Source organism: Plecotus auritus, assembly GCF_963455305.1.
Source record: "Plecotus auritus genome assembly, chromosome: 10".
Lineage (NCBI taxonomy): Eukaryota > Metazoa > Chordata > Mammalia > Chiroptera > Vespertilionidae > Plecotus > Plecotus auritus.
The window spans coordinates 58,493,901-58,509,306 of NC_137785.1; the positions used below are offsets into that span (position 1 = coordinate 58,493,901).

The 15,406-nt window shown below is 53.1% G+C and overlaps 1 long non-coding RNA gene across 2 annotated transcripts; it reads right to left on the reverse strand.

Annotated features, from left to right (window-relative positions):
• Positions 1 to 13,085: 13,085 nt before the first annotated feature.
• LOC308235857 lies at positions 13,086 to 15,157 on the reverse strand. 2 transcript variants are annotated; one of them, XR_013959218.1, is made up of 4 exons: positions 14,994 to 15,157; positions 14,462 to 14,561; positions 14,255 to 14,338; positions 13,086 to 13,809 (listed from the first exon to the last, which is right to left on the reverse strand). It is a non-coding gene; the product is annotated as an uncharacterized lncRNA (long non-coding RNA). The 2 variants fall into 2 exon arrangements; XR_013959219.1 differs by having other exon boundaries at positions 14,857 to 15,144.
• Between the last annotated feature and the right edge of the window lie 249 nt (positions 15,158 to 15,406).

Below are 15,406 nucleotides of genomic sequence, written 5' to 3' on the forward strand. Positions count from 1 at the left end.
GCCACCCACAGCCACCCACAGCCACCCACAGCCACCCACAGCCAGGAGCCCACAGCCACCCACAGCTACCCACAGCCACCCACAGCCACCCACAGCCAGGAGCCCACAGCCACCCACAGCTACCCACAGCCACCCACAGCTACCCACAGCCACCCACAGCCAGGAGACCACAGCCACCCACAGCCACCCACAGCCACCCACAGCCAGGAGCCCACAGCCACCCACAGCCAGGAGCCCACAGCCGCCCACAGCCACCCACAGCCAGGAGCCCACAGCCACCCACAGCCACCCACAGCCACCCACAGCCACCCACAGCCACCCACAGCCAGGAGCCCACAGCCACCCACAGCCAGGAGCCCACAGCCACCCACAGCCACCCACAGCCAGGAGCCCACAGCCACCCACAGCCACCCACAGCCACCCACAGCCAGGAGCCCACAGCCACCCACAGCCAGGAGCCCACAGCCACCCACAGCCACCCACAGCCACCCACAGCCACCCACAGCCACCCACAGCCACCCACAGCCAGGAGCCCACAGCCACCCACAGCCAGGAGCCCACAGCCACCCACAGCCACCCACAGCCACCCACAGCCAGGAGCCCACAGCCACCCACAGCCACCCACAGCCAGGCGCCCACAGCCACCCACAGCCAGGAGCCCACAGCCACCCACAGCCACCCACAGCCAGGAGCCCACAGCCGCCCACAGCCAAGGCTCAGTATAGCTGGACCCGAGGCAGGGCGGGCTACAGCCTTTGTAGGGCTCAGTGCAAAATGAAAGTATGGAACCCCTTGTTCAAAAATGATTACGGATTTCAAGATGACAACAGCTGGGCATTCGGAAAGCGGTCCCCTACCCACGAAGACCCCTGATGAGACAGCAGCCCCTCCCTGGCAGTCACCGAGGCCAGAACAGGCGGAGAGGGGGTCTAACGGAAGCCACAAAGAGCCCCTTCCGCTGTCGCTGGAACGACGGGTAAGGCGAAGTCAACCTGGGCTTTAAGTAACAGGCGTGATCAAGAGGAGACAGCAATCTGCCCGCCGGTGAGGCTCAGCGGTGGAGCGTTGACCTGTGACCCAGGAGGTCACGGTTTGATTCTCCGTCGGAGCACAGGCCCGGGTTGTGGGCTCCATCCCCAGCATGCAGTGTGCAAGAGGCAGCCGCTCAGTGATGCTCTTTCATCATGGATGTTTCTCTCTCGCTCTACCTCTGCCTCTCTGAAATCAATAAAAATATATATTTTTTAAAAAAATAAGAGAAGAGGAATACTACGCTGCCATAAAAATGAAGAAATTCTTACCATTTGTAGCAACCTGGATGGAATTGGAGAACATTATGCTAAGTGAAATAAGCCAGTCAATGAAAGAAAAATACCACATGATCTCACTCATTTGTGGATAATAAAAAACATTATAAACTGTTGAACAAAAAGATAGATACAGAGGCAGTAAAGCATCAAACAGACTGTCAAATTACAGCGGGAAGGTTAGGGAGAAGGGGCGGGAAATAAGAGATCAACCGAAGGACTTATATGCATGCATATGAGAGTAACCAACGGATGCAAAACATTGGGGGGTGAGGGCATGTATGGGAGTGGGGTGGGGGGGGGGCAATGGTAAGATATGTACACATATAATAGCTTAATAAAAAAAATAAAATCTTGTCGAAACCGGTTTGGCTCAGTGGATAGAGCATTGGCCTGCAGACTGGAGGGTCCCAGGTTCGATTCCGGTCAAGGGCATGTACCTTGGTTGCGGGCACATCCCCAGTAGGGGGTGTGCAGGAGGAGGCTGATCGATGTTTCTCTCTCATCGATGTTTCTGGCTCTCTATCCCTCTCCCTTCCTCTCTGTAAAAAATCAATAAAATATATTAAAAAATAAATAAATAAATAAATAAATAAATAATAAAATCTTAAAAAAAAATAAAAGAAAATCTGTTGAGGGGAGGGGCTCTGGGTGAGCATTTAAGGCCAAAGATTACACTTCCCAAAGGTTACGTTGCCTTCCCAGGCTCAGTATCTAATACGTGGCCACCTAATCCAGAAATGACCTGATCTTAGTCAACTTTCATTGTACACACACACACACACACACACACACCACACACACACACACACCCCAAACCTACACGTGCCACCATTTACTGGCACAGTAACGATGCCATGGTTTGGTGCTAAAGGCTTTCCTCTATGTGACCTTGGTCACCACCCCCTGAAGAAGGGACGGTTATCCCGAAAGACCAGGGACCGAGGCTGCCTGGGTCACTCCGGCTCACCGGTCTCCAGCTACTGAGTGAGCAGAGCCTGACTCCGGAGTCCTGACCTGGGTCTCCCACCGTTAGCCCACACCCCCTGCTTTTGGAAGCGCGGTCTCACGTCCTGTGACAACTCTGCGGCCCCCTTGACCATCAAGGACAGAGAGCCCCTCTGAAAGTCACCTGGAGAGTTCGTGGGTGGCTCAGAACCCGAACTTGGCTCCAACTCACGGCTCCACGGTGGAATAAAGGGAAGATAAAGGGGCAGGGCCCCCAAACGCTGGAGTATGCATGCAGAGCCGGTGGGGACCTGCTCTGACCCCCCACATGACCCCCACACCCTCTGGCGGGGTAGGAGCCGAACCAGGCAGACGGACCAGGAATAACAAATTGCAAAGCCTCCGGAAGAGACCACCACACAAATGCCAGTTAAGTCTTTTAGGTTCAAACTGTATTTTGCAATAGCCAGAATTTCAAAAAAATAAAAATAAAAAAAAAATTCAAGGGCAGGGGCCAACAGATTGTAAAATTGGAGAACTGAGCAGAGAAGCTTTTAATAAAAAGCAGAGACGCATCGAGGGAAAATGAATGAGGGCTTCTTGGAGGAACTTCTGATTAGAAGGAAACTCCGTGGGGCAGGGAGCCTGGGTCCGGGGGGCCCGCGTCGTGGGGAGCAGGGGAATGGGGTGCGGCTCGTGCCTCTGGGTTCTCGGTTGGGAAGATTCGGGAGAAGGACTATCAGGGGGAAGTCTGAGACCTCCCCACCCCTGGGGTTCGCCAGCTGGTCTCTTTTATGAAAATAACTCATTTTTAAGAATGTATTGAGGTACAATGAACAACACTGTAAGGTATTTAAAATGTACAACCTGATGGGTTGATGTATGGATGTTACGAAAGGATTCCCCACATTGAGTTAATTATTAACCCATCCTTTACCTCGCCTACTTTCTGTATTTTTTTAAAAATATATATTTTATTGATTTGTTACAGAGAGGAAGGAAGAGGGGTAGAGAGTTAGAAACATCGATGGGAGAGAAACATCCATCAGCTGCCTCCTGCACACCTCCTACTGGGGATGTGCCCGCAACCAAGGTACGTGCCCTTGACCGGAATCGAACCTGGGACCCTTCAGTCTGCAGGCCGACGCTCTATCCACTGAGCCAAACCGGTGAGGGCTACTTTCTGTATTTTTAATGAAAACACTTAAGTGTTACCCCCTTAGCGGATGTCAGCGATATGCACTGCAGCGTCATCAGCTCTAGTCCCCTGTGACAGCTGAGGCCCTCCCACCTGTTCACCTAATATCAGAAAGTGTGCGCCCTTTGACCAACCTTTCCCTGTTTCCCCGGAGACCCCTTCTTACTGTTTCTCTGGGAATGACTTTTTTTCCCCCCCTTTTTAAAGATTTTATTTTTTTAAATATATTTTATTGATTTCAGAGAGGAAGGGAGAGGGAGAGAGAAACATCAGTGATGAGAGAGAATCATGGATCGGCTGCCTCTTGCAGGCCCCCCACTGGGGATCGAACCTGCAACCCTGGCACGTGCCCTGACCAGGAATCGAACCGCGGCCCTTTCAGTCCGCAGGCCCACGCTCTATCCACTGAGCCAAGCCTGCTAAGGCTAACTTCTACTTGCAGACCGAACAGAGCCATCTGAGGTTGTAGGGACGGTTACTGTCATTCTCATGAAACATGCGTACACAGGATCAAAAGCAAGCAGCCCTAACGCACTGTGAGCTCTTGCTTCCTTCCTCCCGGCCGTCCACACGCAGGGAAATGCCTTCCCAGCCGAGCGCCATTGCCCGACGGCAGCCTCTGGAACGCTGAGCGTGGTTCGGTGGAGACCACGTCCATGCTTGCCACCTGTGCTCTAACCGCCACCCCCCCCAAACAAGGAAATGCAGTAAAAATAAGAACAGATGCGACCACGGTCCTTAATGGGAGGTCCCAGGAGCCTTAAAAGATGTTGAGTAAAAATGATGCCCTACCATTTAGCGTGGGAGACCCTGCTCTCTAACTGTGTGTCGTCCCGCTCGTCCCCATAAAGCTCCTGGCGGCACACGCGTTCATGAAGCACCCAGTGTGTGAGCGGCGGGGTCTCTGCTCCCACGTTGGTGATTCCGAATTAGCTCCGTCCCGCAGGCCGGCGCTCACCTGCCGAACGCGTGCCAGGCCCGGGACACAGCTGAGGACAATCGGGGGCGGATTCCCCACGGTGCCTGGCTTCTCCCCGTCACACACCTCCTGCCCCACCAGGGGCTGCTGCATCCTCCCAACCCTCATATCTGCACTCAAGTTGGGGAGGAGGGGCAAACAGGAAGGAGACGGGGTGCATGAAGAGTTCCCCTTAAAGCCCCAGGTGACAGATAGCTATCCAATCAGACGGGTTCCCTTCCCCGCGGGAGGAAGCAGAATGTGGCCGTCCAACGGCCAGGGGTCCGCAAACTCATTCGTCAACAGAGCCAAATACCAACAGCACAACAGTTGAAATTTCTTTGGAGAGCCAAATTCTTTAAACGTAAACTTCTTCTAACGCCACTTCTTCAAAATAGACTCGCCCAGGCTGTGGTATTTTGTGGGAGAGCCACACTCAAGGGGCCAAAGAGCCGCATGTGGCTCGCGAGCCGCAGTTTGCCGACCACTGGTCCAAACCAAGCTTTTTTTTTTTTTTTTGGAAATTGAAATTACAGTTTTCTTTGGGGCTCTATTTTAAAGGTCCAGTAATTAAACATTGGAAGCCAGGCCAGCGCTAGAAATACCGTAAGAGGTGTTTGATTTCACGATCGTGGAGGGTGGTCATTAACAGAGGATGTTATCTGAATAGCAAATGCTCTCAATCCATGTCTGTGCTTTTTTTCTTTTTAATTGAAAAATAAACAAATGCAGGAGCAAAAGATAAATAAATAAATAAACAAAAACGAATAGAAAAGATACGTGCAAAACGTAATGATAACGGCTGACTTCTAAACAGCCGAGGAAATTATAGTCATCATAATGGTCGGGGAGAGAACAAACATCTCTTAATTGCATTTCATTACAACGTACCTTTCTCTGCTCGGTTGTATATATTAATTATAAAACTCGCATTGCCGAGCCGAGCGGCTCTACAATGCCTACTCCCCCCCTTGGCGTCCCCCCCACCCCCCACCGCTCCCTGAATTCTGTCTGAAGCAGAATGGAAGAACAATATCGTCTGTCATCCGCAGAGAGAGCTTTCAAAGACAACATCATAAAAAGAATGAAAGGCTATTATATAAAAAGAAAAAAAGTGCGTTGCTTCCCCAGGTCCCCCACTTATTCGTGTTTAAGGTTATCTGTTCTCTCCGAAACGTATCTTCTCGCCGTGCTGTGTGTGTGTGTACGTTCAGGTAACATCACGTTCTGATAGCTGTATCACATGGCAGGAGCGTTGCGTAGATAGCTATGAACGAGGGGTGGGGGGCGGGGAAGCAAGCTGGGTAGAGAAAGATGCCGGGCAGGACTTGGGAATTGTCTAAGAGGAGGCCGAAGAGGAAAAGGAGGGGTTGGCTTGGAGGCCAATGCTTCGATCAAGGTAGATCGTCATGCGCTGGCCGGTGTGCCCAGTGGTTAGAGCGCTGGCCCACACACCAAAGGGTTGTGTGGGGTTTGATACCCGGTCAAGGGCATGTGCCGGTGTGGCAGGTTCAACCCCCACCCTGATCAGTGTGGGAGGCAACCAACTGGTGTGCCTCTCTCACATCGATGTTTCTCTCTCTCCCTCATAGCCTCCCTTTCACTCTCTCTCTAAAAATATCAGAGGAGTCTGGCTGGCGTGGCTCCGTGGTTGAGTGTTGACCTATGAACCGGGAGGTCTTGGTTCGATTCTTGGTCAGGGGCACGTGCCCACGTTGTGGGCTCGATCCCCAGTGGGGGGCGTGCAGGAGGCAGCCGATCGATGATTCTCTCTCATCATTGGTGTTCTATCCCTTCTCTCTCTCTTCCTCTCTCTAAAAGAAATCAATGAAAATATTTAAATAAAATGAAAGTAAGGGCAGGAAAAACTGACGAGGGCAGCTCTTAAGCCAGCCTTGGGGTTCCGTGAGCAGCGGAGGGGCTCCCTGCACTTGAGCATTCCATTGGAAAAGCAAGAGAGAACTTCCAGCTGCAAACATGCGGGAAAGCTGAGTGCGTGTCCTGCGGGGATTGCGCCCTGCCTGGAAGGCAGCCATACCGGTCAGACTGTTAAAATTAGGTCTCTCCAACCCCATCTATCTATCACTCGTATCACAGCGTCCTGGCTACTTCCTGCTGAGCACCCTCCCCACCCGGTAACTGTTATTCAATTGTTATTTTATTTTTTTGGTTTATCCTCACCCGAGGATGTTTTCTCCATTGATTTTCAGAGAGAGTGTAAGAGAGGGAGAGGGAGAGGGAGAGGGAGAGGGAGAGGGAGAGAGAGAAGGAGAGGGGGAAGGAAAGGGAGAGGGAGAGGGAGAGGGAGAGGGAGAGGGAGAGGGAGGGGGAGGGGGAGGGGGAGGGGGGAGGGGGAGAGAGGGGGAGGGGAGGGGGAGGGGGAGGGAGAGGGAGAGAGGGGGAGGGAGAGGGAGGGGGAGGGGGAGGGGGAGGGAGAGGGAGAGAGGGGGAGGGGAGGGAGAGGGAGAGAGGGGGAGGGGGAGGGGGAGAGGGAGAGGGAGAGGAAGAGGGAGAGGCGGGGGAGGGAGAGGGGGAGGGGGAGGGAGAGAGGGAGAGAGGGAGAGGGAGAGGGGGAGGGAGAGGGGGAGAGGGAGAGAGAGAGAGGAACATCGATTGGTTGCCTGCCCCGACCCCGGCTGGGGATGGAGCCTGCCGCTGAGGTCCATGCCCTTGACTGGAATCTAACCCCTTCAGTCTGCGGGCTGACGCTCTGTCCACGGAGCCTAGCCGGCCGGGGCACAATGATTGTTTCGTTGATGCTGCTCTGCCTTCGCTGGAGGTCTGGATAGGAGACCTTCCATCTGCCTGGATCCCTCGAGCCTCGCCCTGGGCCTGGCACAGTCGGAAGCTTCGATGCAGTTGGTCAAGGAATCCATTTATGCCAGGCTTGCCTTGGTACCGGTGAGACACACCAGGCAACTGGACACGCCTGTTCTCCTGGTGCCTTCGTCTCTCTCTAAAGACTTGAGTCAAAAATAGAATAACACCTGGAGTGTGGGGTTATTCGGGAATCTCAGAAGGATTCCCTGAGATGAGATGAGATTTAAAATAAAAAGGAGGGGAGTGGACAGACGCGCTCCCACACACGCACAGCAGCACGGACGTGGCCACGCCAGCAGGCCCGGGACGCTGGTGTGTTATAAACGGGAGGAAGGCTCGGGCCCGGGTGGAACTGGAGCCCGATGAGCATCATCGTTTACTAACCACGTGCCTTACAGCGAGTCACCCCAGAGCCTTGGCGCTCGCAGCTTCTGATCGTTAGAACAGCCCCGGGAGGAATTCTGAGAAAGAAAGGAGACCCCACAGTCATTCAACAAATACTGACTGTGGTCCTACTATGTGTAGAGCGCCATGTAGGTGCGAATGCGTGTGGACCATCGGCACAGGGACTGGCACAGAGCGCGTGGCACTAGCCGCAGGGAACACAGGCTCTCCCTCGGGGACAAGCTGGGTTTACCAGGTGCCGGGCAGGGATCCCACCTCTGGCGGCTCATCATCAAGGAGCAAAGATGACGTGAGGGTCATGTGATCTTGGTGCCCACCGATGTTTGGCTTAAGTAACAACAACCACAAAACCCCACAAACAAACAAAAACCATTTCAAATGGGTTCCCCAGCAAACGAAGGTGTCCTTTGCCAATTCTTAAACATTAGGCGGTCCGGCTGGTGTGGCTCAGCCTTTGAGCATCGACCCAGGAACCAGGAGTTTGCCGGTTCGGTTCCGGGTCAGGGCACATGCTCGGGTTGCGGGCCGGATCCCCAGTAGGGGGCGTGCAGGAGGCAGCCTATCAATGATGTTCCGGTCTCACTGAAGTTTCTATCTCCCTCTCTCTCTAAAACTCAATAAAAAATTTTTATTTTATTTTAAATTAGGTGGGAGGAACACATCAACGTCCTCTGGGAAGATAAATGGCTGCGTTAGGACATCGAGGGGCGTGCTTGTGAAGGCGGGTGGTCCCTGTGTTCGCTACCGTATCTGAAAAGTAGACCCAGCCTCACTCTCCAACGAAACAGGGGATCATTTGGGAAACTGATCTCCAGGTCCATGCGATAGAATCCCTTTTTAACATTAAAAACAGTTAAAATTACATACACTCATGGGAGAGCGGAAAGAAGTTTACGTGTATATATAATGCCCACGTGAAAATCTAGTTCCTTTGTCCAATCATATAATAACATTACGTTACCGTGCTTGCCTATTTGCTCTGTTTATGTGTGTCCAAAATCTTTACTACTTCTAAATCATCCCCCGGTGAAAACACTGATATCTATAACAATAATTAAGTACGTTAGGGCTGCTTGATGACTAAGAATTTTCCTATTTCGGGAAAAAAAAAAATACCTTTAAGAAAGGTCCCAGAAGAGGGGAAAGATTCACGATGGCCGGCAGGTGCACTGCCATCACCTCTGTCTAGCAGGCGTCCTCAAACTACGGCCCGCGGGCCACAGGCGGCCCGCCGAGGACATTGATCCGGCCCACCGGGTGCCACCGCCTGTCCTGCTTAGCAGCCGACGCGTCCCGGGCCCGCAGTGCGCATAGGAATTTGTTCATAGTTTTTTTTTAAACTATAGTCCGGCCCTCCAACGGTCTGAGGGACAGTGAACTGGCCCCCTGTTTAAAAAGTTTGAGGACCCCTGGTCTAACGCCTGAAGCCAATGGTACGCACATGGCGTTCTGCACGGGGAGCTGTAGAGAAAAGAAGCAGGTAGCTTCCGGGGAGGGGGTGGGGGGGCGTTAAGGAAGAGATTTCCCTTTAGAAGCAACGATTCACTGGGTACGTCTTCCTCTGTTCTCAAGCTTGAGTCCTCCCAGCCCAGCCGGGTCCTGGACTAAGGCTGCTCCTCCACAGAGCAAATCCCCCGTTCGCGTGGGGTTCACAGAGCGGGGTCACCTCCTGAAGCCAGGCATGTGCCCTGATTCGTAGGTGACCTGGTTTCTTTCCTTCCAGGACCTAGAATCCAAAGACAACCCAATGCCGTGGAGGGAGTGATTAAAAAAGAAACGGAAGGAGGTCTGTTCCCCACAGTCAGACTTCAGGAAGGGGGGCCCGTGGGCAGCCGCCCTGCCTCCCGGCCTCCCTCCGTCCTCGCTCACCGTCTCGCCAAGGACTGTTTGCAGCCTGGTTTGTTTCCCATCCACATCAGAATGGCTCTCTCTCTCTCTCTCTCTCTCTCTCTCTCTCTCTATATATATATATGTATATATATATATATATATATATATTATTTTTATTGATTTCAGAGAAGAAGGGAGAGAGAGAAACATCAATGATGAGAGAGCCTCATGGATCGGCTGCCTCTTGCACACCCCCTACTGGGGATGGAGCCTGCAACCCAGGCATGTGCCCTGACCGGGAATTGAATTGTGACCTCCTGATCCATATAGGTCAACGCTCAACCACTGAGCCTCCCGGCCAGGCCAGGAGCTGATCCTTTAGGTCAGTGGTCGGCAAACTGAGGCTCGCGAGCCGCGGTTTGCCGCTCTGTTGACTAATGAGTTTGCCAACCACTGCTGTAAGGCCTTACCCTTACCCAGAAGTTTTGACTTCAGGTTAAAGACATTAGTACATTATGAAAATGTTTTTTAAGTGTTTTTCCTTAAGGCAGTGGTCGGCAAACTCATTAGTCAATAGAGCGGCAAACCGCGCATGTGGCTCGCGAGCCGCAGTTTGCCGACCACTGCCTTAGGTGGACAGGAAGCAGTGACCCGCTCACCCCTGAAAGGCACCCCGGCGATTCCTGCCACAGGGCATCGTGTTACCTGCCCGCTTCCCTGCCAGCGGCCCTTTGTTGGGAAAGGGACGGAAGCGCTTCGGGTGGCAACCCCCCGGGTCTCCGGGACTCAGGTTTCCCTCTTCACGTGGACGCCTATTCTCATGTTGTTCATTTCCTTCTCCTCGGACGGAACGCAACCCCCAGTACCCGGCTCAGGTCTCCTCAAGTCCAGTCGCCCCGCTGCTTTGTCTCCGACTTACGTTAAAGTTGAAATCTCCTCTCCCCCTGCTCCCACGGCTGCCAGCAGGGCCATCAGAGACCACATTCTTGGAGATAATTAGCATATCAGATGCCGGTACCCAGCCTCCTCCTGGGTTTCCTGGGCTCAGCCTCTCGGGTTAGATGCTATGAGCCTCGCATATGATTCAGGCCGTGGGACATATTCCTGTTGGTGGCTGTGTTTATGCTTGAAGGGTTCCAGCTAAAAGTCCTCGGCTATGAGGGCGCCCCCCTCCCCCTCCCCTACCCCCCGACCGCCCCGGGAGAGGCGAGGTGAGATTGGATCAAGTCTTGTTGAACAGGGTTAACCTGCGGGGGAAACAGCGTTAAGGGAAGTAATTATCCGTTCACACGGAGCTGGCTACAAAGAAAGTGAGAAAATCACCTTCTCAGAACTCCCATGAAAAACATAATGGAGTTAATATTAAATAAAGGCATTGGGCAACCGCCCCGCGTGCTTTTTTTTTTTTTTTACAGTGTGTTCTGATGTGTCCTTGATCGGGGCCTGTTTTGTTTATGATTAATGAATGACTCACCTTGGGCCGTGTTCCGCTCAATGCATACCTCATTATGAATCTCAAGAGGTCATTTGTGTTTTTGGGTTTAAAAATTTAAACAGACACACACACACACACACACACACACACACACACACAGCACCTCTTGGTGGGCTCTGAAGGGAAAGCGTTTGCTATTGGTTACAAAATGTGTGCACAGAGAGAGAACTGGAGGAGGGCGCTGGCTTGGGCGCTGTTGGTTGACACGCTGGTTTGTTTGGGAAACGTTGTAACTTTGGGAAGTGGGAGAGAACCCCCGGGCCTGGGCTCTGATGCTCAGGAGGCCCTAACACCTCGGGGCCTGAGCCCAGGGGATCTGTGGCACCCATCGGCCTTGCCCTGCGGGTGCCATGAATCAGAGGGGCTTGGGGCGCGTAGGACGGGCAGACGTGGGCAAGGGCTCCCCGTGTGTCTCTAGGAGGGGCTGGTGGAGGGGGGTGTTAAAAGGCACAGAAACAAATCAAAAGTAAACACCGTCTCAGGCCCACGCCCTCCGACAGGATCAGTTCTTTTCCTCTGTCCACGCTGTCCACCTGCCTCTCTCTTCATCGCTTCTTTTCCTCTTTAAAGGGGCTCCCTCGGCCCCCTTTTTCATTGGCTCATATTTAAAGGTCAGAATGAGCAGGAGTTTGCCATGGGACCTGTCAGAACCCAAATGTGATGCAGAAGGTCATAACTGGGGAGGGGGGGGGGCGGGAATTAAACTGTATGCCTATGTGTTTCTGCCAGGTTCCTGACAAAACCCTCTGATAAGGAAATCTCCGTGTACCCCTTTATTAGTACGCACACGGACCCACAGAGCAGAGGAAGACAGAGGGAAGACGCGTGAAGGTCGATGGCGCTGCGGGCACAGATTATATGTTTTCACATAGATGGGGACCCTCGGAGAGGGGGCCTGTGTATCGGGAACCCGTCCCCCTCCGCGGGTCACATTCCCAATCCCGTGGCTTCCAGCCGGCAGTCACACACCTGTGACGGACGGACGGGCCTGCGGGCCCCACCACGGCCCCGCGAGGGATGTTTCCACAGGGTACGTGTGTTCCCGTGGGCATGCGAAGGAGGGCGCGTCACCCAGAAATAAACGCACGGGCATGAACAGGACTCAGCGGTTGGCTAGGGATGCCCGCTGCCCCGTGGACACAGTTCACTGGTCGCCTAACCGACGTTACTGTCAGCCGGGTGACTGCTTTCTGTGAGAGAGGAACCGTGTCCTTTGATCCCAGCCACTGAGACGGGGATTAAACCACAGCGAGGCTTGGGGACGGGCGGGCGAGGGCCCCAAACAGCTGTGTGACCCTGGGCAGGCCACGTCCCCACGCGGGGCTGCATCGCTCCAACGCGAAGGCTTTGGACTCAATAGCCGTTCCGTTGTTCCTTGCCATCCGTCTTCTATATTTTTTATTCCGGAAAGATTGTCCTTCCTGGCCATGGTCGATGAGTCTGTGCCAGAAAGAAACACGCATGTAGCTCAGCCGGTGTGGCCCAGTGGTTGAGCGTCAACCCAGGAACAAAGAGGTCTCCGGCCCGACACGGCCAGGTCGGGGTGTGGACTCACTGCATCCTCGGTAGGGGGCATGCAGGAGGCAGCCCGTCCATAATGTTCCTCTCTGGTCAATGTGTCTATCTCTCTATTCCTCTCCCACCCCCTTCTCTCTAAAAACCAATAAAAACACTTAATAAAAAAAAAGACATAGACGTGGAGCTAACGTGAGGGGGGAACGTGAAAACGTCCTCCTGGCGAGGTTGTCCTGCTGTTTCATGAGCTAAAGCCAGAAGACCATGTTTTGTCGTTTTCTAGAATCTCCGTTGGCCTCGTAGACGCGAGAGCGCCCGCCAGACTCTAAGTGCGTGCAGTTGTGTGGATCACTATCATGGACCCGCACGTCCCCGCCACAGACTGGCCACGTCACTGGCAAGCAGACAAACACACAATGTTTACAACTAGAAACAGGGGCCTCTTTCACCTTTTGACTTCAACAGTGGACATAGGGTAGCTGGGCTGGCGTGACGGTGAGGGACGCGCCAAGCACAATCTCCCTAAACATATTTTCCTACAACCTGCCCGTTTCCAAAACAAGGTGAGCGTCCAGGAACCCGCGAGAACACTTCCGCACATTACCATATAACATTTTTTAAAATATATTTTATTGATTTTTTACAGAGAGGCGGGGAGAGGGATAGAGAGTTAGAAACATCCATGAGAGAGAAACATCGATCAGCTGCCTCCTGCACACTCCCTACTGGGGAAGTGCCCTCAACCAAGGTACATGCCCTTGACCAGAATGGAACCTGGGACCCTTCAGTCCGCAGGCCGATGCTCTATCCACTGAGCCAAACTGGTTAGGGCCATATAACATTTTTTTTTTTTTTTAAGACTCAAGATCTAAACAGCAGTACTGGTACATTTTTTGGAACGTATTGCAAAATTGGAGACTGTGAATGGGGCAAAAAAAAATGTTTTTTTCAGATGATCACCCCACTGTCTTAAAAAAGAAAAAGGTTCCCTCCAATTTGAGAAAACGGAGAAGGAGCTCATAGGAGGCTTGGGAGTCAGTTTTATTATGGGTCACACTGGCAGGCATCACCTATGGGTGCCAGCCTGAGCGCTCAGTAAGCCCGCTTGGAAATCCTAAGGCTGCAGTGGTCGGCAAACGGCGGCTTGCGAGCCACATGCGGCTCTTTGGCCCCTTGAGTGTGGCTCTTCCACAAAATACCACGGCCTGGGCGAGTCTATTTTGAAGACGTGGCGTTAGAAGAAGTTAAAGTTTAAAAAATTTGGCTCTCCAAAGAAATTTCCATCGTTGCACTGTTGGTATTTGGCTCCGCTGACTAAGGAGTTTGCCGACCGCTGCGACAGAGAATCAAAAGGCGACAGAGAAACAAAACCCTCTGATTGGCTGGGCCTTTCCTCTATGTGGTCACCAGGTAGCAGCTGGCACCTCCAGAAGCCCCGCCCCGTGACTTTTTCTTCCATCTCATTGGCCAGAACTTCCTCCTGCCCCAGGGACCCCCAAGGACCCCCCAAGGACATCATAGACGCTCCCTGAGAAGATGGAGGTTGCCCAGGGAGGGAGGGGTGCCCACCTGCATCGGCCACACCTGCCCAGCCTCAGCTGGCGAATGAGCGTCGGCTCTCAAGCGATGCTTGGCCACACTTCCCACTTTTGTTAACACCGGGGAGCTGCCTAACGCGCTTATGTCCTAGGCGCCCCGAGCCTGCGGGCTGGGCACGTTGCTCCTTTCGGGGTTCACTTTATCTTTTATGTGAGGGTTCAGGTGGATGAGAAGATTACCTGCTCTAACAACCCCGCTGGCTGTCTCCTCCACACCTCCCCGTACAGACAGCTGTGGGCGACGATGGTCATGGACGGTTCATCCTAAGAGAGAGAGGACAGAACTCAGCCCACTCACATGACAGGAAGAATGCAGGGTGACAGGCGCCCAGGACGCCTTCACGGGGATCGAGTGATCTCCACAGGGGACCGACTGCTTTCGCCAACCTGCAGTTACTGGATCCGGCTTTTGCTTTGGAACAAATCCGGCCACTTTCTTCTCCGTCCAAGGAATTCGGGGTGAAGAGTCCCGTCTCGTCAGAAACGTCTAGAAGGCCACACAGAAACGCCTGGGAGGTCAAGGATGGTCTTGGAGGCCTTGACAACGAAATGGAACTCAAAAAAGAAGGGTTAGGGAAGAGGAGGGAGAGAGGGAATAGCAGGAAGATGAAAGAGTGGATGAAAGATCCGAGGCAGCGGTAAGTATGGCCCGTGGAAGGAACCGGAGGTGCCCGCATGGGGGAGCCGAGAGAAAAGGAGAGGGTCCCAGGAGTAGGCCGACCGGGAGGCAGGCTGAGAAGGCACGCTGAGGCGGGGGCCACAGTAAGAATGCTGGTCTTTACCTTCATTCAGAGACTTGAAGGGTTTTGAGGAAGGGGTGGAGGGTGGCTTTATTCGTAGGACAGAGGTAACGCTGGACCACGTGCAGAATGGACCGGAGAAGCAAGGGTGGGTTTGGGAAGAAGTTCAATGCGCCTACCATGGCATGACGAATATGTTTATGAACTGAGCTCGGTCCCTTGCCCCACGCCGTCCGCCGGGAAGGGTCAGCGTGAGCAGGAAGCCGCCTCTGGACCGCCGTGCAATGCGGGACCTCTTCTACGACGGCACCATTGGCTTACTCTTCGGCTATCAGCAACGTTCCAGTTGGCACTTTCAAACTTTTCCACTGGGTTTCCCCCACCCCCTGTGGTTTTTTTTGTTTGTTTGTTTTTTAATAATAGTTGCACAATTATTTAAGGTGATTCAAGCAAAAATCCACTTGCTATTTGGGTGGCAAAGTTCAAAAACTCCGTATTGTGTCATCAGCTTTAAAAAATGTATGACCAAGAACACTTAGCAAATTCCAGAGACCTTTGACCTCCAGCTTGTTGAATAGTGTAGTGTATGTGA